The 23,072-nt window shown below is 36.2% G+C and overlaps 1 long non-coding RNA gene across 1 annotated transcript in view; it reads left to right on the forward strand.

Moving 5' to 3' along the window:
• Positions 1-23,072, forward strand: part of LOC110255471 (uncharacterized) — a 335,318-nt gene that overhangs the window by 190,400 nt on the left and 121,846 nt on the right. The window contains exon 2 of the long non-coding RNA XR_014815743.1: positions 4,490-4,527. This is a non-coding gene — a long non-coding RNA (uncharacterized LOC110255471). The remainder of the gene's footprint in view (positions 1-4,489; positions 4,528-23,072) is intronic.

A 23,072-nucleotide genomic window follows, 5' to 3' on the forward strand; every position in this document is an offset into this window, starting at 1 on the left:
CCGAAGGTTCATACGTGTTGTAACATATGCCAAAATTTCCTTCTTTCTAAAATTCCCTTGTATGTTTATACCACATTTGGTTTATTCATTCGTCCATTGGTGGATATTTATGGTGTGCTGCAGTGAACATGGGAATGAAAATATCTTTTAAATTCCTATTTTCAATTCTGTTGGGTATATACCCAGAATTGGGATTGCTAGATCACATAGAAGTTCAATTTTTAATTTTTTGGATGAAATTCCACACTGTTTGCTAGAGTGGCTGCACCATCTTACATTCCCACCGAGAGAGTGGATGTGTTTTAATTTATGTATGTTCCCACCAACACTTGTAATTTTTTGGTTTTTGGAATAAGGACCATCATAACAGGCATGTGGTGATAGCTCTGTGGTTTTGATTTGCATTTCCCTGATTTTAGTGCTATTAAAGATATTTTCATGTAACTGTTGGGCATTTATATGTGTATTCTGTAGAGGAATGTCTCTTCAGGTCCCTTGTTCATTTTTTAATCAAGTTATTTGGTTTTTTGCTTTTGAGATATAGGAATTCCTTGTATATTTTGGATATTAACCCCTTATGAAATAGATGGTTTGCAAATATTTTCTTTCATTCTATGGATTGTCTTTTCACTCTTTTGATTATTTTCTTTGTATGCAGAAGACTTTTTAGTTTGATGTAATTCCACTCACTAATTTTTGCTTTTGTGGCCTGTGCTTTTGGTGTCATATCCAAGAAATCATTGCCAAGACAAATGTTATGAAGATTCCTCCCTGTTTCCTTCTAGGAGTTTTATAGTTGCAGGTGTTATACGTAAGTCTTCAATCCATTTTGAGTTGATCTGTGTGTATGATATAAGAAAAAGACCCTATTTCATTCTTTTGCAGTTTTCTCAGGACCACTTGTTGAAGAGATTATCCTTTCTGCACTGTGTAGTGTGGAAGCATTGTTTAAGATCATTTGATTACATATGTGTGTGTTTATTTCTAGGCTCTCTAGTCTATGTATATTCCATTGATTTATATGCCTGTCTTTATGCTAATACCATACTGCTGTGATTATTGAAGATTAGTAATATGTTTTGAAGTCAGGAATTGTGAGGCTGTTAGCTTTGTTCTTCTTGATCTGGATTATTTTGGCTATTCTGTGTTCTTTGCTCTTCTCTATGAATTTTAGGATTGTTTATTCTATTTTGTGAGATATACCACTGCAGTTTTGATAAGAATTGCATAAAATTTGTGGATTGCTTTGGGTAGTATGGGAATCTAAACAATATTAAATCTTTCAACCCATGAACATGGGGTATCTTTCCATTTACTTACGTATTTTACAATTTCTTTCAGCAATATTTTTTAGGTTTCAGTGTTTAAGTCCTATTTATGCCTTCCTGATTAACTCTATTCCTGAGCATTTTACTATTTTTCATGCTCTTTTAAATGGGAATTTTTTCTAAATTTCCTTTTTGGACTGTTCATTATTAGTGTATGGAAATGCAACTGAGTTTTATATATTGTTTTCGCACCTTGCAATTTTGCTGAACTGGTTTATTTGTTTATAACTCTTTTAAAATTATACGAGAGAGACCGAATAAAAACATCAAAAGGGAAATTTTCTTTTTTGCTTCGACTCTTCAGAAAAACATTAAATGGGATAATTATTATAGGGACATCAAACAAGATAAGGGAAGTGTCTTCAGTTTTATCAAGAGTTTCTTCATAGAGTTGAGGACATAATGCTAAATCATAGTGCTGTGAAAACATTTTTTTCCTTTTTTCTTTTTTTGGTTTTCAGGGCCACACTCGCAGCATCTGGAAGTTCCCAGGCTCAGGGTAGAATTGGAGCTATAGCTGCTGGCCTACACCACAGTCACAGCGACTCAGGATCTAAGCCACATCTGCTAACTACACAGCAGCTCATGGAAATGCCAGATCTCTGATCCAGTGAGCAGGGCCAGGGATAGAACCCTCATCCTCATGGATACCAGTCCAGTTCTTTTCTGCTGTGCCACAACAGGAACTCCTGTGAAGACATTTCTGTGATTGATTGATTTCCAATTTTGGCATGAACTGGAGGAAAATATGACAGCATGACTTCCATGTGTCCAGGACTGATAGGATTATTTCTGAATTGCACAGTGCCAGGAGAGAAAAAACAAGAAAAAAAAAAGACGTTTAAATATATTAAGTTGTGAAATTACAGTCAAATATTAAAAATAAGTGCCTTCTATTTTCTATAATACTAAATATAACTACTTCTATGTTAGCCTAAAATAAGAAATGTTTGATTTATATGGATTTATGAGGAACTTTGTGTAGAAGTTTCAGTTAAGTGGAATGCTCTTAATCTTAAAAATCTTAATTATAACTACAAAGAAGCAACAGTCTTTAAGTTACTTAACATTTTGTAAATTCTTATAACTTAAATTGTGAAACTCTCTATTTCTACTTCATAGCCTTTTTAAAGGAGACCTGATTAGGAATCTTTGTAGAAAGTACTTTAGACAAAACTTCTTAAATGAGATATAAACAGAAAAGTAAATGGGAAACTATCACTGCAATAAGGAAATGAGACGAAGTGTGTAAAAGTGTTAAAAAGAATACAACAGGCTTCTACAACTACACTCAGGAGAGAGATGGGGGCTTAGAGTCTTTTCTTTTTTAAATAAATGAAGAGGGGAATAGAATGTAGGAATAATCAAAACGGCTGGGACACAGCTCTTTAAAAATAGGTTTTCAATTTGCACAACTGAAGGAATAACATTATTTTCTCTAACGGCTCATGAGGAAACACATGTAATAAAGCAGCAGGCAAAACAAAATAGAAAATGTGAATGAAACAAAATGGCTTACCTTTGGGGTACTGAAATCAACTAGCTTGATTTAATAAATTATTTTGGGGAAGCCAAATAGAACTTGAAAACGACAGTATTATTCTGAAAACAAAGGTCTGTTTTTTAACAACAACAACAAAAAGCAAAGATTACTCCTGAATCTCAGTAGGTAATAAAATAGGGAAGGGGTACTGATGGTTTTTGTGGGAAAATTTAAAATGACGATTAGTAGTAATTTGTCTCATTTTTCATCACGACTCATGACCATGATCATTGCGGTCACATGCTCATACGTGGCCTGAAAAATCTAAAATATTTACTACCTAGCTTTTTATGGAAAAAGTCTTTTCACTCTTAGACTAACAGCAGTTGAGTTATTTTTCATTTGGTTGTTTCATCTACAAGAGAAATGAAATGAAAAACAGAGGAAATGATTGTATGCATTTGACAGTGCTGGAAATTTTTGTCATGATAGTGAGCAACTGAGGAGTAGGAAAATGCCTTTTCAAGGGTTTGTTGCTGCAACAGTGTAAATTCGTCTTGTTTTATGGTTTGATTTCCAAAATTCAGTGAAGAGAAATAGTATTTCATTCTTCTCCTTTCCCAATGGTCTCAAAATCATTTGCAACCATTAACTAAGCCTCATGGCCAATGTTATCCTTATTTTACAAATATAAAAATCAGGCCAGTGAGAACTTATTTCTTTAGGATCAAATGGTAAAATGATAGAAGATTTGAGAATAAAACAAATCTCGGGGGTCAGCCTTTTATCCCTTTGATTATTCTCAAGCTCCAGCCAAAGTTTAAGTGCTTTTGCAACTCTTTTTTTTTTTTTTTGACTCTTGTGATAAAAGTAGGGAGAAAATTGCGTGGGAAATTGCAACTATTTAAGCCATTATAAGCAAATAAATCTAGACACAGGCAACCACAAAAACAAAGCAATGCTGGACCAACACCTGATTCACATTCTTGATCATCCCTAGAATGTGAGAGTCAGGTTAGGACAAAGTAAAACAAAAGATGCATTTTCAGAAGAAATCTATATTATTTTAAATGGAGTAAAGAAAGAATTTATTAAGGCCAAAAGTGTGCTAAAACGGGTCTTTCATTCCTTTCTGAAATGTCAGTATTCTGATGGAAGCCAAGAAAACATCAATGTGTATTGAGTTGTTGGGCAAGGAGACATGGTTTCAAAATTTTCATTTCATTCTACAGGAGTAGAATGAGCCCACCAAATCACTAAGATGAGAGAGAGAAATGCCTAAAGGATCATGTTTCTTCTTGACACTCAAGCAACCATCTCTCAGTGTATCTGAAATTCTGCTCCTTTGCCAAAGCATGGTTCAAAGGCTGAGTCCTCCGTGAAGTTTGTTTCTGCTTTGGAAGGCTTATCACACTTTCCTCTCAGCTTTTTAAGATGCTGTTTAACCTCTATCAAAGTGGTTCTGAGTGTGGTCCCTGGACCAAGTAGCATGAGCATCACCTGGAAACTTGTTAAATGTGCAGGTTCTCAGACTTCTGCCAAACTTTCATAATCGGAAACTCAGGGGGTGGAACCTGACAGTCTATTGGTTAACAAGTCCTCCAGATTCTTCCAGTGCCAACTAAAATTTGAGACCCATGGGTTTCACAACTTATATTTCATTTGTGTTTTGTTGTAGTTTGCAGTGATTCCTCCAAGGACTCTCCAAGGCTGCAGGTATATACATTTATATTTATTTCTTTATCTCGAATTCCTCACATTGCCAAGACCAAAGAGGTTCACAGTCTTCTTGCACTCAGTATGAACTCAATATCTGTTTGCTGTTAAATGCACACACATGAATTTGTCCTGTGTTTTAGTATATCACCTTAGTTACATTTGTAAAATATATACCATTGGATAATTTTCCTGGGAAAATAGCATATACTTGAGAAAATAATATTGAATATTTTTCTCTTGATCAGATAAACCTGAAAAATATAATGCAGGTTTTCAAACACCAGTGTTCATTGTACCATCCTCAGAGAAGGTTCCTTAGTGATTCTTTTATATGCTGTGTATCCTCTTGGTGAAAATGTAATGGTTGAGTGCAAGCTTTGAAACCTGGTTGATAGGAGATATATCCCAGCTCTTATACTTTTTCTCTGGGCTTGTTCAAGTTATTTAACCTTTTATGCCTGAGTTTCTATCTGAAAAACAGGATATAATGTTCATTTTGCTAAGTTGTTATGAGGTTTAAAAATAAAGACTGTCACATGTCAAGCAACCAATAAATGCTTGCTGTTATTTAATTATTGGTTTTATTATGATTAACTTGAGGAAAGAACAAATATACGTTTTCTACTGTGAATAATCATAGCATGCTCAACTGATTATTCTAAAGTGCCACATAATTGCTCTACTATGAAAGGACATAATATTTCTACACTAGGAAAAAAAATCTGGACAATGGTTGATTCTCTAAATTGTCCAATTGATGAAATTACCTTTTTTTAAAGAACAGAGCTGTTACAAAGACCCTTAAAGAGAGACAACATGCTGTTCAAGAAAGAACAGTAGACTTAAAATCAGAAGGCCTAGGTTAGAGTCCTAGTTCTGTTTTGTTTATGGTTAGGATTTGAGTTTGGGTGACAAATCAATGTGCAAGTTCAATCTGAGTTTCACCTTAGCCAATCTGTACTTCAGACTGTAAAATAAGAGCAATAATAATTTGTAAATTAAATTTCATAGAGTTGCTAAAAGAAATAAAGGAATAATAAACATAAAAGTTGTTTGTAGAATGAAAAGCAGTACATAAATCCAAGGAGCAAAAACATCTTGCTGTTGCTCATTATAGTTATTATAAAATTGAAGTTATCTGCTACTCATATTTGCTCTTTTGTTATGTGGACATGGTTTATTGTTGGAGGTGCCAAGTGAGGCAGATTGAGTAATACTTGCTTGATGATGTAGTCACATCCCCTAAGAATGAGGTTCAGAACTTTGAAACATTTCACCTGAGCTAATAAAATGCTATTGGACACAAATGACTTCTGCTCTGACAACTGACCCTTTTGGGATTTAAATTGGTGTCCACAAGGTGTCTGGCATTGCACTGTTTCATGCAGGGCCATCAGATTCTCTCTTAGCCTTTGAAGAGAAAACGTATTTTCTAGCTCACTGTCACTACAGTCCTAGTTAATCAGTTCCCTGGTGCTTCTCTTTATGACTCCAGGCTGTTGCAGTTGTTCTGAGGTCAAACTACATCCTCATGGGGTTTTTGGTTTCACTTGAAGTTTTCATTTCTTAATATTTTCTATTTCTTAGAAATAGGTTTTCTATTTCTTAATATTTATGAATGGCACCACAAACTTGATGTCACTTTTAGAATCAGCCAAGAAATACCCCAGGATCTATGATCTGGGTGTTTTTCTAAAAGAACAATCATCACCCAAACACCTTTCCTTTGCTTACTCTGGAGGTTAAATCAACAGAACTAAAGATACATGTCTAAAGTTTTAGAGCTTCTCTTGCTTTTTTGATTGAAGGTTAGGCATATCTCCTAGGTAGCCATTGGAAACTTGATGTGATATACACATCAAGGGAGGGATCTCTAGAAAGACAGACAGAAGTACAAGCTTGGCTCCTTAGTGAATGAGACCACAATGAGAAGTGATTTCGGTCACGGAGAAGCCAGCTCAGGGTGAAGTAAATTCCAAAACCCAATTAGGATTCAGTGTCCTGACCTTCATACTAAGGATGGAAGAGAATATAGGTTGTGCCCATAGGGATAAATACAGTAAGTGAAATACAGAAAAGCACAAGAGGACAAATGGAAGCAATATTAATATAACCAAGTAGTATGTTTTTTTCTGCATGCTTTTCCGTATCTTCTAAATTTTTTGTGGTGAACATGTATGGTTTTATCACTAGGACAAATGTGCTGTGAGACATTCAAGGAAAGAGTGTAACTTCTTACAAGATTCTTTCTTTCTCTATCCTTGTATCTACAGAGGCTAGTATAGTGCCTGGAAGATTGTACCACTCGATAAATATCTGTTGAATGCATTAGCTAATTCATCTTAAAAAATTGCAAAGAAGTATGTATTGTGCGGCCATGAATATATTGAAAAAGAAAAATATGACTAAATGGATAACATTACAATATATATGTAGTCACTGGATAATTTTGGTCATATGAATGATATAACCTGAATTATATTTTGGAAAAAGATCACTTTGAATACTATGCAGATGTGACCTTTGGAGACAAAAACATAAGTGACCAGTTAGCTATTCTAGATGAAAAATCAATGATAAGTTGAACTTGTGTTTGTTAAGAAATGGCTACAGATAAAGTATGCTTTTGCATAATAATACAATTCTTGTTAGCAAATTGGACATAAGCTATGAGGAAAAGAGAGTGGTAAAGAATGACTCCAGGATTTTTGGGGAGTGAGTTACAGAAACAATGATGGTACCATTTCCTGAGAAGGATAATAGTGTGGAGAGGATGTCTCAGGGAAAGAGGAGAATACATAATTCTCTTTTAGTTATAATGCATGTGAATTACCCATTATATATAAAAGATGCTCAATTAAGGCAAATCTTATTTATACAAATTTATGTAGTTCAGGGGAGAAATCAGAGCTGGAGGTATCACTTGTGTGCTGTATTATCATCGGATATCTGTCTACTAAACCAACATCTGTATACTTAAACTGTGGGGGGACTGGTGATTGTATATGTATATGTCTATCTATTCACCTATTCATCTAGAGAGAAGAAAGGAGGGAGGGAAGTGAGGAAATGGAGGAGAGGAAGAATGATGCAGGTGGGTAAAAGGTTAAATGCAGCAGCAGTGTCCATAAAGAGAAAGGAAGTGTAGGATAGGATCCAGGGGATGAGCAGAATGTCCATATTTACACAAGATTAGAGCCAGCACCTTCTATTAGATGAGAGAGAAAGAGCATTTACCTACACATGTAGCGAGGCCATTAGGTGGATTAGATAATGAGAAGATTGTTTTATTGAGAGAGAGTGAGGAGTGGGTCAGGGGCGGCATGGTGTATGTGCAGTTTGAATGGAAGGAAGGTCTGAAATGACGTCTTGGTATGCCAGAGAACCAACTGACCCATCTTGGGACATACTGAGGGTCTGCCTGAGATTTGTGCCGAAGTGACGTCATTCAGCAAGATTGAGTGATTTTCCTTAGCAGTTCTCTAAAGTGCAGGTTCAGGTGTGGATGTATCCAGGGCTTACATCGTGTAAAGTAGGTGTGACTTAGTGACAACAAGAGAGTGGAGGGGATATGAAAAGGAGTGATGAACATTTCTAGTGAACATTCTACATTATTGTGTAATGTACACATTTCTCATGCTGATTAATGTTATAATATTACAAGACTGACCAAAACAATTTATAAAATACCCAAAGTAGCCCATCAATGAATAATCATTTTCGATGTTTAATCAATATCGACGACATCCCCTTTCCTGGTAGAATGCTTTGCACCTGAAAACATGTAAAATATGCTATGAAAAAGGGGAGGTTGATTTTTCCTGTGCTTCTTTCCTTTTTTTTTTTTTTGCCTCACCCACAGTGCATGGAATTTTGTGAGCCAGGGATCCAATACGAGTGACAGCTGCCCCCAATGCCGAATTCTTAATGCACTGTGCTGGGCTGGGGATGGGATTGAACCCCCACCTCAGCAGTGATCTCAGCTGCTGCAGAAACAATGCCAGATCCTAACCTGCTTCACCACAGCAGGAACTCTCTCCTCTATCCTGTGCCTATTTCAATAATAATAATAATAATAATAATGGACTCTATTGCCAGCAACCAAGAGCCTTTTTTCTACAACCTGTTTGACCGACAATTTTCAAAATTGCTTTGTTTTTGAATAAGAAGGTACCACTTTCTCTCCTTTCGTATAGAATTTTGGTTCTGTGAAAAATCCGGAAGGCATGTACTGAGAATGAACACAAGGAGAAAAATGCTGTTCCTATCTCTGGATGGAAGCCACCCACCACCACCACTCCGATTGACCCAACAGTGTTCCTTTTGGGTTTGGGCCACTGGGTGGCTCTGCCTCGCAGCCTTCCCTTTGCAGTGGCAATGAATGGTCTGGTGCCGCTGCCTCAGGAAAGCACATTTTACTAGAGAAAGTCCAATCTTTGACAGCAGACAGGCAGATTCACCCCACTAGGCACTGATGCTTGGCAAATGCGAGGCCGACTTCATAACACAGCTGCAGTCAGACAAAATATGCGACAGTTGTGAAATAAAATGTAATAAGCCAACTTCAACACTAGGTTTTGAAGACCGTATGTAAGGAGAAACAGGAAGCCATAAAGGGAAGGTGGCAGGGCCCTTAGGAAGCTGCGTGTTCAAACTTTCATTAGATTGCTGCCGATGGAGGTGTGCTCCAAGTTGGTGTAAGAACTGTTTAAGGCATGTTCAATTGACTCTGTTTTATTTAGGGGCCTTTTTTCCCTTCTGTACCAGCAGGCCAATGTAAATAAGGATTCTAACATTTGAGAAATGACCTTTTCCTTTTATGGCCAAACTAAATCCACTTGGTGTCTGCCTGAAGCTTTGAGAGGTGCCTTAGCTCTTTGAGGCCACTAAGCAGACATTTAAGTAATGAGCTTGATGGAGGTGGAGCAACAGAGGCATTCATCTGTGTTGACTGAAAGGAGATGGGGCTGTAGGGTTTTGGTTCCCTCGAAAGTGGTTAGGGATGGGAACATAGTCCCGTTCTAAGTGACCTTTGTCCTGGACAACTGAGATGGGCCTGTTGGGACAAGGCAGTCATCTGTTTGCCTCATGCCCCAGTGTGATATTTCATGGCCTAAAGTTGGGAGGAAAACCCTTCTGCATGAAGAAGGCAATAAACAAGCTGAAGAACTAGGGAGCTCTCTTTAATCTCCCTCTGGCAGCCCAAGTAAAGTGAATTGTAAAAGCCACACTGTTTTGAATGTAAAGACAAGGCCCAAATGTTCTTAATTTACTCCTAGGGAGCACTCAATCCAGCTGACTGTAACATAAGGAATTTAATAAAGGAAAAGCAAGTTATCTAGTCAAACCTCCTGCTGCTTTTTATAATATCAAAATGAAACTAGGTTTAATTTGATGTTAGTGTAATCGAATTCATTACCATTTCCAAACATGTTTTCTTCTCTTTCCCCCTTGGATATTACATCGCTAGATGGGAAGGGGGCAAAATCACTCACTTGTTGAATGTAGATTAACTGTTTCTCAAAGCTGAGGTCTTGTTCACCAAACTTCACAGTGGGCAATTTATAAAATGGTCACTTCAACTGGAACTATGATGGATATATTGAGCTCTTTTATTTAACAAACAGAGTATACTACATAATTTTACATACAACCTTTTTATCCATAAGAAGTCATTTTTCCATGAAGCTCACAGCAAGTGTGAAAGATTAAATTTCTAATTATCAAACAATTGCTCTGTGCCCTGGTCGGCTAGGTGCCATGTGGGCTTATTCAGGTACGTCTTTCTGCCCACGAGGCTGGTCAAGGAGACAAAGGAAGCACATCCAAAACTGAACCTTAAAGAATACAGAGGACAACAGAAGGGTGAGAGTCGTGAGAATTCAGAGAAGGAAATCAAGCTATTCCTTTGCTGTAGTCGTGTTATATTACCCCTTACATAGAGAACTGACATTTCAAACTTCCTGCACTTCCTGCCTATGGAGATTTCTCGTATCTCTCATTTGTTTTTTTGAAGATTGTGATCATCCAGGTTTCATTAAGAACAGGTGAAGAAAGGGGAGTTCCTGTCATGGCACAGTGGAGATGAATCTGACTAGTATCCATGAGGATGCGGGTTTGATCCCTGGCCTCAGTCAGTGGGTTAAGGATCCAGCATTGCAGTGGGCTGTTGTGTATGTTGCAGATGCAGACTGGATCCCATGTTGCTGTGGCTGTGGACAGCAGTTACAGCTCTGATTCAACCCCTACCCTAGGAACCTCCATATGCTGCGGGTGTGGGCCTAAAAAGACAAGGGAAAAAAAAAAAGAACAGGTGAAGGAGGATCATTAACTCAGGTTAATCAGTCTGGCTCTTAGGAATGGTACTAAAGGTGACAACTTTATGCTTATAGAAAGCATGAGTTTAACATACATATAGAATGGGAAGTGGTACGCATATGCTATAAACTCCCCGAAGGATGACAGGGTGTTGGTTAAGCATGAAGAGGGTGCTCATGTTTCCAGGTAGAACATAGCTTATATACATAATAAAAATCATCATTCAATAAAGGGAAAGACTTAGATCCCTGAGAAAATGAGTGAGATATACCTTTTGATTGATGGGCAAGGCACACCATCTGTCTATAGAATGACATTGATCATTTTGATTCCCTTTTTTAAAAAAAACATTTTTTTTGGGCCACACCTGAGGCATATGAAAGTTCTCAGGCTAGGGGTTGAATCAGAGCTGCAGCTGCCTACCTACACCACAGCAACAGTGGATCCCCAAGCCACCGAGCGTGACCAGGGATCGAACCTGAGTCCTCATGAATACTAGTCGGATTCGTTTCTGCTGAGCCACTACGGGGACTCTCGGGAACTCCTGTTTTTATTCTTGGTTGTTACTGTATATATCAGACAATGACCAACTGAGGGAAGAGAAATGCCAAAATGGAATAGAGACACCGATCACAGCCACTGTGAAATTCGGTGAGGAGGGTTCTTAATGTCCCTGGTCCCTGTCTAGCCACCAGGGGTTGATGATTGTTTGGAATTGCCAAGTTGTGTTTGCGTGTCGAGGGTTAGGATGGGTCATTTCTCATGGAGCCAGTAATTAGAATAAGAAGATCATATGCCATCTTCCTCTCCCTTCTCATAGCCCTCGATGTTGCGTCTCCCAGTGAACAGAATGCACAGCCTTCCTCCTAGAGGAGCCTAACTTTGCCTTTGTTCTTGGTTCCTATAAGTAGTCCTGGGATTAAAATATTAGTTATTTACTCTAAATAGGACTTTGGAAGTTCCAACCCAACACAGTATTTTTGGATTTGTGTTCATAGAGAAAAATGTGATCACGGAGTAGATCTGATCAGGACAACAGAATATTGTCTCTCAGTCAAGATAAACATGGCCAAGTTATCAGCAACCCGTAGAATGTCCGGGCGTGCAACAGGAATAATATCACCTTATAATTCACCTTCAGAGCATTGATATCCAACTGCAAACCCTCGGCATGCTGATGGAAGGGATTGCTAACGGAGTAACCTCAAAAGCTATATTGGAATATTTTCTCAGTAGTTAATAATCATCATTCCTATATTTCAACAGAATTCTAACTTTTTTTTTTTTTTTTGACCACCTCTTGGCATCTGGAGTTCCAAGCCAGGGATCAGATCTGGCTGATCCACAGAGCCACAGTTGCAACCCAAGCTGCAGTAGCTGCAATGCCATATCCTTAACCCACTGCACCAGACCTGAGATGGAACCTGAGTCCCAGTGCTCCCAAGATGCCGTATATCCCCATTTGCCACAGTGTGAACTTCTGGAAGGCTACCATTGAAAGAAAGCTCCCACATATGCTATTTTATTTGATCATCAATACACCCCTGAACTGTGAAATAAATATAAATGTTAGGACAAATGTTCCCACTATTTCCTGGTTATGGAAAACAGCTCATAACCTGTGTGAGGTAATATCAGTCCATATTATGTTGGACATCAATAACTCATTCATTGCCTTTCTAAACCAATACCAATATCTATGGCACTGTGTTTTATTAGATTAGGAAGCCCACATACATACTTCTCTAGAAATCAAGGATTGAAGATAAAAATTAAATCATGCAGGACCACAAAGCAATTAGAAAGTGAGCTGAAATTAGAACTCAAAATTCTTACTCTTATTTTAATGCTGATAAGGAAGGATGGTTTCTGCTAATTATTTAGTATAGAGGAACTCTGAGATTATACACACACACATACACACACACGTGTATATATAGTGAACACTGGCTGCATCTCTTCAATTCAATATTTAACTACACATTAGCATATGATACTTAATTTAAAATTATCACTGACTTTCCAGTCAGCAAGTGGCAGTCTTCTTTTCTAACTTTAAATCATTTCATTCTGAGAGTATAAAAAAAGATCAGAGACAGCAGCAAGATTTAACTGGACACATTTTCAAGTCAATGATGCATTTGATTTGAACATTTTGTCTTGTGTTCACACGTCTGTACTAGCACTTTAAATGTAAGGATATTAGATGAATGACATAGAAAAGAGAAATTATCCTCAGGTGCCCTTGCTGATGTTACAAAGGAGTTATTTTAGAAAGAACTTTTTATATCAAAGCTTTTTCAAAGAGCTAGTTGAGGGAAGCATTTGGTATTTACAAAAACTAGTACTGCTAAAACTGCAAAGCCCACATTCTATTAAAAAGACTTCTCACTTCTCAAAAATTTAAAGAACCCCTAGAATGCTAAATCTAAAGCTCTTTTAAATAAAGGAAATGGACCAGCAGTGAGAAAAAGCTTCAGCATGATTCAGTTGAAAGCAGTCGTGACAAACTCCGGCTCTGTAACCATCTAGTTGTGTGACCTTGAGAAGGTAACCTGTTTCCTCACCTGAGGTCAAATTGGGTTGGATTATATAACATGTAAATACCATTTCTGTTTCAATAACCAATTATTATAAATCCCATATTTTATAATATTACAAATCTGGATGTGACTCCCTCACCAGTGTCACCAAATAAGATTGTTTTAGCATTTTTATCTAGATATCACCAAACGCATTTCTTCTACTTTTTCCTAACAGATTTTCAGCCTTTTGAAAAGTCCACTTATGTATTTTTGGAGATTTCTGAGAGTGTCTTGCATGTACTCAAGGATAAATCTCAGTTTGCCCAGTGGCCAGGATAGCCTCACTAAGCCTCTGTTGTGGACACTCAGCTCCACCACACACCACACCTGCCAAAGCGTTCTGTTGGCCAATCGCCACCTTATCCTGATAGTGTCTCCTAGAATTTCTGAGCTGTAGACTTTTTGAGATGCAAATACTGTGTTGTATTTCCCACATTTTCAGTGCAGCAGAACCACTTTTCCTTCTCAGGCTTCAGCCCCAGGTAATTGGCTAAACTATGAATAAAGGCTGGAAAGTCTTCATTTTCCTTAGTCATAGAACCCACACATAAATCTCCCCACCAATCCCTTTTCCTCTTAAGAAAATCATTACTGTCTAGATTCCTGGGAGGCTGTGGACCCCCCAAAAGCCATCTTACCTTGGGCCAAGTCATGGCTTTTCTTTTATTATATATTCACAAATACTTGTTGGTAGGAATTAATTTCTTTTCTTTTTTTTTTTTGGCTTTTAGGGCCGCCGCACCTGCAGCATATGGTGGTTCCCAGGCTACGGGTCGAATCGAGCTGTAGCCACCGGCCTACACCACAGCCATAGCAACACGGGATGGGAGCCACGTCTGCAACCTACACCACTGCTCATGGCAACGCCGGATCCTTAACCCACTGAGTAAAGTTAGGGATTGAGTCCTCCTGAATGCTAGTTGGGTTCGTTAACCACTGAGCCACAACGGGAACTCCAGGAATTAATATTTTAAAACAGCACATAACACCTCCTGCAACATGTAGCCTCAGTCTTAATAAAAGGGAGAGATAGCTGGCATGAAGAAGTATGACTTCAGATTAGAAAGTCTTGTTCTTGAGTCACATTGATTTCCCTATTAGAAGGTCTTTCATCTAAAGTTTACTTTTAGCACATCTAAATTTTCTATTGTTACCTGAGTGATGGGGGTTGCCACCATCAAGTAGATGTTCATAAATATGACTTCAACTTTAAAAATAGAAGGTGAACTGAGAGCAGTCAGGAAGGTGTAGTGGAAAGTGTTTGGGTTTTGCAGTCAAAGCATCAAATCTTGGCTGTACCACTCTCGTGTGGTAAAGCAATTTATCTGTAGTCTGAACCAATTCTCTCATCTAATAAATGGAAATAATAAAATGTAATTTGTAGAGCTTCTTTAAAGATTAAATGAGTCAACCCTTGTAAAGTAGTTGGTAAAGCCAGCCTTAACAAATGTTATATATCTGAAGGGGTCTTTTCCCTATGATCAGTTTCTTCTAGATTGTCACTATCTCTTAGTATATATAAGAAGTGCAAAATCTTACTGTGTGACATTTGTTGTGAAAGTAAATCCACCTCTCTGATCTTTATTTAGCTTAATAGGAAAATATAGATGTTGGTTCCAAATGATTTCTGCAGTCCCCTTGAGCTCTAAATTAGTGATTCTATCATTTTTAAATGTTTAATTCATTAATTAAATGATAGTACCTTTTCTCTGATACCTATCAAATTTACTTTAAAACTATTATCACACTTCATTTATTTTCTAATAAATTTCTGACAGCATGAATTAAACATTCAAGGATCCCACTGAGTTTTGTTAAATTAAGCCTGCATAATGCTAAGTGAGATCTGAAGAAGTAAAATCTTGTATTATGGTTATCACACATATTATTTAACAAGGGATCATATGGAGTTTCCAGATGCTACTTATTTTTAATGGGAGGTGATAATTAGCTTTATCCTTCCTATTGGGCAACACACTATATGTTATTTCCTCACTTCTTTTCCTTACTCTACCTACTAAAAATCCTACTGACTAAAGTCCATAGAGTTGATGGACTTTAACTTTATGGACTTTAGTTTCAGGATATGTTAGTTTCAGGATACAACATAGTTATGTGACATTTAAATGCATTACAAAAGGGTCATCATGATAAGTCTAGTAAGCATCTGTGTTCATACAAAGTCACTACAAAATTATTGATCATATTTTTCATGCAGTATATAACATCCCTGTGATTTCTTTATTTTATAACTGGTAGTTTGTATCTCTTAATCCCCCTTACCTATTTTGCCCCAATTCCCCAACTCTCTTGAGGAATTCTTCTCTGTACCTATGAGTATGTTTTCATTTTGTTTTGTTTTTTAGGTTCCACATATAGGTGAAGAGAAATCACAGAGCATTTGTCTTTGTCTGTCTGATTTATTTCACTTAGCATGATATGCTCTAGATCCATGAGTGTTGTCATAAATGGCAAGATTTCACATATATATGAATCACTTCTTCCATATCTGTGTCAATCTAATAGAAACCTAGGTTGCTTCCCTATCTTGGCTATGGTAAATAATGCTGCAGTGAATATAGGGGTACACATATCTTTTCAAATTTGTGTTTTCGTTTTCTTCAGTATAATATACAGAAGTTGAATTGCTAGATCATATGGTAGTTCAATTTTTTAAGGTTTTTGAGGAGTCTTCATACTGTTCTCCATAGTGTCTGTACCAATTTATATTCAAACCAGCACTGCAAGAGTGTTTCCTTTTCTCTGCATCCTCACCAACACCTGTTATTTGTTCTCTATTTGATGACAGCCATTCTGACAGATGTGAGGTGATATCTCATTGTGGTTTTGATTAGTACTTTCCCGATAACTAGTGATGTTGAGCATTTTTTTTTCACATATCTGTTGGCTATCTGTATGTCTTCCTTGGAAAATGTCTTTTTAGATCTTCTGCCCATTTTTAAATCAAAGTTTTTTTTTTATATTGAGTTGTATGAGTTCTTCATATATTTTGGATTTTAATCTTCTGGCTTTGGCCTTATCAAGTATATTATTTACAAGTATCTTCTCCCACTCAGTAGGCTGTCTTTCACTTTGCTGTGCAAAAGGTTTTCTATGCAAAATCTTTCTGGTTTGATGTACCCCCATTTGTTTCTTTTTGCTTCTGTTTCCCTTGCCTGAGGATGTTTACAAAAAAAAAAATATTTCTAAGGATGATGTCAAAGAGTGTATTGCCTATGTTTTCTTCTAGTATTTTTATGGTTTTAGTTCTTAACAATAGTCTTTACTTCATTTTGAGTTTATTTTTGTATATGGTGTGAGAACATTGTCTGAATTCATTCTTTTCTCAACACTATTTACTGAAAAGATTACCTTTTCCTCATTGTGTGTTATTGCCTCCTTTGTCATAGATTAATTGACGATGTAAGTGTGGGTTTATTTCTGGGTTCTCTATTCTGTTACATTAATCTAGTTATCTTTTTTATTTTGTGCTAGTGCCATACTGTGGTTCTATAGTATAGTTTGAAGTCAGTAAATGTGATACCTCTAACTTTGTTCTCCTTTCTCAAGTTTTCTTTGGATAATGAGGGAAATTTTTGTTTCTATACAAGTTTTAGACTTGTTTTAGTTCTTAAAATATGCCATTGGTATTTTGATAGTGATCACATTGAATCTGTAGATTGCCTCGGGTACTATGTATATTCTAACAATATTAAATTCTTCCAATCCATGAGCATGGTGTATTTTTCCAATCATATGTGTCATCCTAAATTTATTTTATAGATTTCTTACAGTTTTCAGAATAAAAGTCTTTTCAATTCTTTGATTAGATTTATTCCTAGATATTTTATTCTTTTTAATGTACCAATTAATTGGATTGTTCTTTAATTTTTTTCTGATAATTCATTGTTAGTGTATAGAAACATGACAGATCTCTATACATTAATTTTTTTGTCCTGCAGCTTTACTGAATTCATTAATTAGCTGTGATAGGGTTTTTGTGGAGTCATTAGTGTTTTCTATATATAATATTATGCCATCTGAAAATAGTGACAGCTTTATCTCTTCCTTGCCAATTTGGATTCCTTTTATTTCCTTTTATTGTCTAATTGCTATGGCTAAGACTTCCAATACCATATGGAATAAGAGTAGTGAGAGTGGACAACATTTTTTGTCTTGATCTTAGAGGAAATATTTTCAGCTTTTCAGTTTTGAGTATGATGTTGGCTGTAACATTTACTGTGTTGGGGTATATTTTCATCATACCCACCTTGTTGTGTGTTTTAATAGTAAATGGATGTTGAATTTTGTTAAAAGCTTTTCCTGCATCTATTGAGATGATCATGATTTTTGTTCTTCATTTTGTTAATATATTGTATCACACTGATTGACTTGTAAATATTGAACCTTCTTTGTATCCTTGAGATAAATCCCACTTGATCATGTTGTATGATCCTTTTACTGTACTGTTCAATTCAGATTACTAATATTTTTTAATTATCTATTTACTTATTTATTTTTTTCTTTTTAGGGCCGTGCCCGCAGCATATGGAGTTTCCCAGACTAGGGGTCCAATCAGAGCTACATCTGCTGGCCTAAACCTTAGCCATAGCAACGCTAGATCTGAGCCACATCTGTGACCTACACCACAGCTCACAGCAACACTGGATCATTAACCCATTGAGTGAGGCCTTGGATCAAACCTGCATCCTCATGGGTCCTAGTCAGGTTCATTAACCACTGAGGCACGATGGGAACTCCCAGATTGCTAATATTTTGTTGAGGATTTGTTGTTGTTGTTTTCCATCAGTGATATTAGCCTGTATTTATCTCTCCTTTTTTTAATGATATCATCTTCTAGTTTTGGTATTAGGGTGAGACTAGCCTCTTAGAATGAGTTCAAATGGCTTTTAGAGTAGTTTGAGAAGAATAGATATTAGCTGTTAAATGTTTGGTAGAATTTACCTGTGAAGTTGTCTGGTCCTGGACTTTTGTTTGTTGGAATTTTTTTGTTGCTGTTGTTATTAGTGTTTTTCTTTTTTTTTTTTTACAGAATCAATTTCACTGCAGGTAATAGTTCTACTCAGTTTCATCCTGATTCCCTGATTCAGTCTTGAGTGATGGGTGATTGTACATTTCTAGGAATTTGTCCATCTCTATTAGGTTGTTTAACTTGGTGTATAATTTTTCGCAGCAATCCTTTATGATTTTTGTGTTTTTGTGTTGTCAGTTTTAAGTTCTCCTTCATTTCAGATTTAATTTATTTGGGTTTGCTCTCATTTTTTCTTGATGATTGTGGCTAAAATTTATCATTTTTCTTCATCTTTTCAAAGAACTACCTCTTAGTTTTATTGATTTTTTTCAGAATCTATTTTATTTGTTCCCTCGCTGATCTTTTTATTTCCTTCCTTCTACTATTTTTAAAGTTTGTTTGTTCTTCTTTTCTAGTTCCTAGAAAAATTTTTAGTCGCACTATCTCTTTCAATTGGGTCAGTTAGTCCATTAACATTTAAAGTAATTATAGAAAGTTATGTACTACTGTAATTTTGTTAATATCTTCTGGTTGTCTTTGTAGTTCTTCTCTTCTTCTCTTGCTCTTTTAATTTGGGATTTGATGATTATCTTTAAGTGTAAGGTTAGGTTATTAGAGATTTTTCTAGTTTGCTCTAGTAAGCTTGTATCACTATAAACATCCTTCTTAGAACTTTTGCTGCATCCCATAGATTTTGTATCATGGTGTTTTCATTTTCATTTCCCTACATGTATTTTAATATTGCTTCTTTGAATTCTTCAATTATCCATTTGTTGTTTAGTAGCATATTGCTTAGCCTTCAACTTTTTGTGTTTTCTTGTAGTTTATTTCTAGCTTTGTAGCTTTGTGTTAAAAAATTTAGTCACTTTTGATAGAACATGTTGGAGGATAATGTGAGAAAAATAATGTGTACACATATATATTTGTGACTGGGTCACTTTGCTGTACATCAGAAATTGACAGAATTATTATAAATAAAATATAATAAAAAATAAAAATCTAAAAAAAAAGGTTTTATAATATATTTTGGCCCCAATACTCTGTCAAATCTACTTTAAGAGCATCAAACTATTACATTTAGAATGGATAAACAAGGTTCTACTATATAGCACAGGGAACTATATCCAATCTCAGGATAAACCATGTTGGGAAAGAATATTAAAAAAAACCATATATACACCCATAATTGAGTCGCTTCACTGCACAGCAGAAATTGGCAAAAAATTGTAAATCAACTATGTTTTAATAAAATAATTAAATTTTAAAAAAGAAAAGATGATTGATATGATTTTAATCTTCTTAAATGTGTTGATAATTGCTTCATGGTCTATTAGGTTATCTATTCTGGAGAATGTTCCGTGTACACTTGAAAAGAATGTGTACTTTATTGTTTTGGATGGAATGTTTTATAGCTATATTTGAAATACATCAGTCAGTTCTAATGCATCATTTAGGCTATATTTACTTATTGATTTTCTGTCTAGATGATCTGTCCATTCGTATATTGAGGTATTAAAGTCCCTATTATTATTATATTGGTGTCAGTTTCTCCCTTTATGTTCATTAATATTTGCTTTATGTATTTAGGTACTGCTATGTAATGTGTATGTATTTTTACAAGTATTGTGTCTTTTTGTTGGATTGATCTCTTCATCATTACGTAAAACCTTTCTTTGTTTTTTATTACTGTCTTTGTTTTAGGGTCTATTTTGTCTGACATAAGTATTTCTTTTGTCTTTATTTTTAGGGTCACATTCATGGCATATGGAAGTTTTCAGGCTACGGGTCTAATCTGAGCTACAGCAGCTGGCATGTGCCATAGCCACAGCAATGTAGTATCTGAGCTACTTCTGTGACCTACACCACAGCTCACAGTAATTGCAGATACGTAACCCACTGAGTGAGGCCAGGGATTGAAACCACATACTCATGGATCCTGGTCAGTTTCATTATCACTGAGCCACAGTGGGAACCCCTGATATAAGTATTGCTAACTCGTTTTCTTTTTCTTTTTTTTTTTATTTCCCCAATACATTATTTTTTTTCTGCTGTACAGCATGGTGACCCAGTTATATATACATGTACACATTCTTTTTTCTCACATTATCATGCTCCATCATAAGTGACTAGACAATAGTTCCCAGTGCTACAGAATAGGATCTCATTCCTAATCCATTACAAAGGCAATAGTCTGCATCTATCAACCCCAAGCTCCCAATCCATGCTAACTGTTTTTTTTTTTTTTTTTTCATTTCCATTAGCATGGAATATCATTTTCTATCCTCTCACTTTCTGGCTGTCTGTTTCTTTAGCTCTGCAATGAGTCTTTTGTATCCATGGTATGGGTCTTGTTTTTGTGTCCATTCAGCCACTCTCTGTCTTTTGATTGGAGAATAAATTCATTTATTTTAATTAATTATCGATAGGTGCATACTTATTGCCATTTTGCTATTTTTTTCTGATTATTTTTGTAGTTCTTTTTTATTTTTCTCTTACTCTCTTCTCTTGTGATTTGGTGGCTATCTTTAATGTTAAGTTTGAATCCCTTTCTGTTCATGTATTTGTGTATTTGTTGGGTTTTCCTTTGTGGACACCATGAGGTTCATATAAAAGAGTCTTATTATATAGATGTCTGTTTTGAGTTGATGATCTCTTAAGTTTAAATATATTCTAACAGCCCTATATTTTTATCCCGTTCCACATTTCCTGGTTTTGATGTCATATTTTATATCTTTTAATTTTGTATACCACTTAAGTACTTATTGTAGATACAGATGAGTTTTACTAATTTAGTCTTTATCCTTCTTACCAGCTTATAAGTGGTTGAGGTATAAAGGGAAAAAGGGATAAAGGTACACCTTTACTGTATATTTGCTTTTACCAATGAGATTTTTCCTTTCCTTAATTTTCATATTTCTAGTTGTACCCTTTCTTTTCTGCTTAGAGATATCCCTTTAGCATTTCTCATAAAGCTGATTTAGTAGTACTGAACACTTTTGGCTTTTTCTTGTCTGTGAAAGTCTTTATCTCACCTTCAAATCTGAATTATGGCGTTTCCAGGTAGAATAATTTTGTTTGTAGTTTTTTCTTTTCTTTTTTTTTTTTTTAATTTTCCCACTGTACAACAAGGGGGTTAGGTTATCCTTACATGTATACATTGCAATTACATTTTTTCCCCCACCCTTTCTTCTGTTGCAACATGAGTATCTAGACATAGTTCTCAATGCTATTCAGCAGGATCTCCTTGTAAATCTATTCTAGGTTGTGTCTGATAAGCCCAAGCTCCCGATCCCTCCCACTCCCTCCCCCTCCCATCAGGCAACCACAAGTCTCTTCTCCAAGTCCATGATTTTCTTTTCTGAGATGTTCATTTGTGCTGGATATTAGATTCCAGTTATAAGTGATATCACATGGTATTTGTCTTTGTCTTTCTGGCTCATTTCACTCAGTATGAGATTCTCTAGTTCCATCCATGTTGCTGCAAATGGCATTATGTCATCCTTTTTTATGGCTGAGTAGTATTCCATTGTGTATATATACCACCTCTTCCGAATCCAATCATCTGTCGATGGACATTTGGGTTGTTTCCATGTCCTGGCTATTGTGAATAGTGCTGCAATGAACATGCGGGTGCATGTGTCTCTTTTAAGTAGAGCTTTGTCTGGATAGATGCCAAAGAGTGGGATTGTGGGGTCATATGGAAGTTCTATGTATAGCTTTCTAAGGTATCTCCAAACTGTTCTCCATAGTGGCTGTACCAATTTACATTCCCACCAACAGTGCAGGAGGGTTCCCTTTTCTCCACAGCCCCTCCAGCACTTGTTATTTGTGGATTTATTAATGATGGCCATTCTGACTGGTGTGAGGTGGTATCTCATGGTAGTTTTGATTTGCATTTCTCTTATAATCAGCGATGTTGAGCATTTTTTCATGTGTTTGTTGGCCATCTGTATATCTTCTTTGGAGAAATGTCTATTCAGGTCTTTTGCCCATTTTTCCATTGATTGATTGGTTTTTTTGCTGTTGGGTTGTATAAGTTGCTTATATATTCTAGAGATTAAGCCCTTGTCAGTTGCATCATTTGAAACTATTTTCTCCCATTCTGTAAGTTGTCTTTTTGTTTTCTTTTTGGTTTCCTTTGCTGTGCAAAAGCTTTTCAGTTTGATGAGGTCCCATGGGTTTATTTTTGCTCTAATTTCTATTGCTTTGGGAGACTGACCTGAGAAAATATTCATGATGTTGATGTCAGAGAGTGTTTTGCCTGTGTTTTCTTCTAGGAGTTTGATGGTGTCCTGTCGTATATTTAAGTCTTTCAGCCATTTGGAGTTTATTTTTGTGCATGGTGTGAGGGTGTGTTCTAGTTTCATTTATTTGCATGTGGCTGTCCAGGTTTCCCAGCAATGCTTGCTGAATAGACTTTCCTTTTCCCATTTGATGTTCTTGCCTCCCTTGTCAAAGATTAATTGACCATAGGTGTCAGGGTTAATTTCCGGATTCTCTATTTTGTTCCATTGGTCTGTCTGTCTGTTTTGGTACCAGTACCACACTGTTTTGATGACTGTGGCTTTGTAGTATTTCTTGAAGTCTGGGAGAGTTATGCCTCCTGC

The sequence above is a fragment of the Sus scrofa genome, chromosome 9, assembly GCF_054392235.1.
Source record: "Sus scrofa isolate SSC_HxYL_T2T_F1_AM1 chromosome 9, Sscrofa_HxYL_maternal_Yorkshire_Landrace_v2.0, whole genome shotgun sequence".
NCBI lineage: Eukaryota > Metazoa > Chordata > Mammalia > Artiodactyla > Suidae > Sus > Sus scrofa.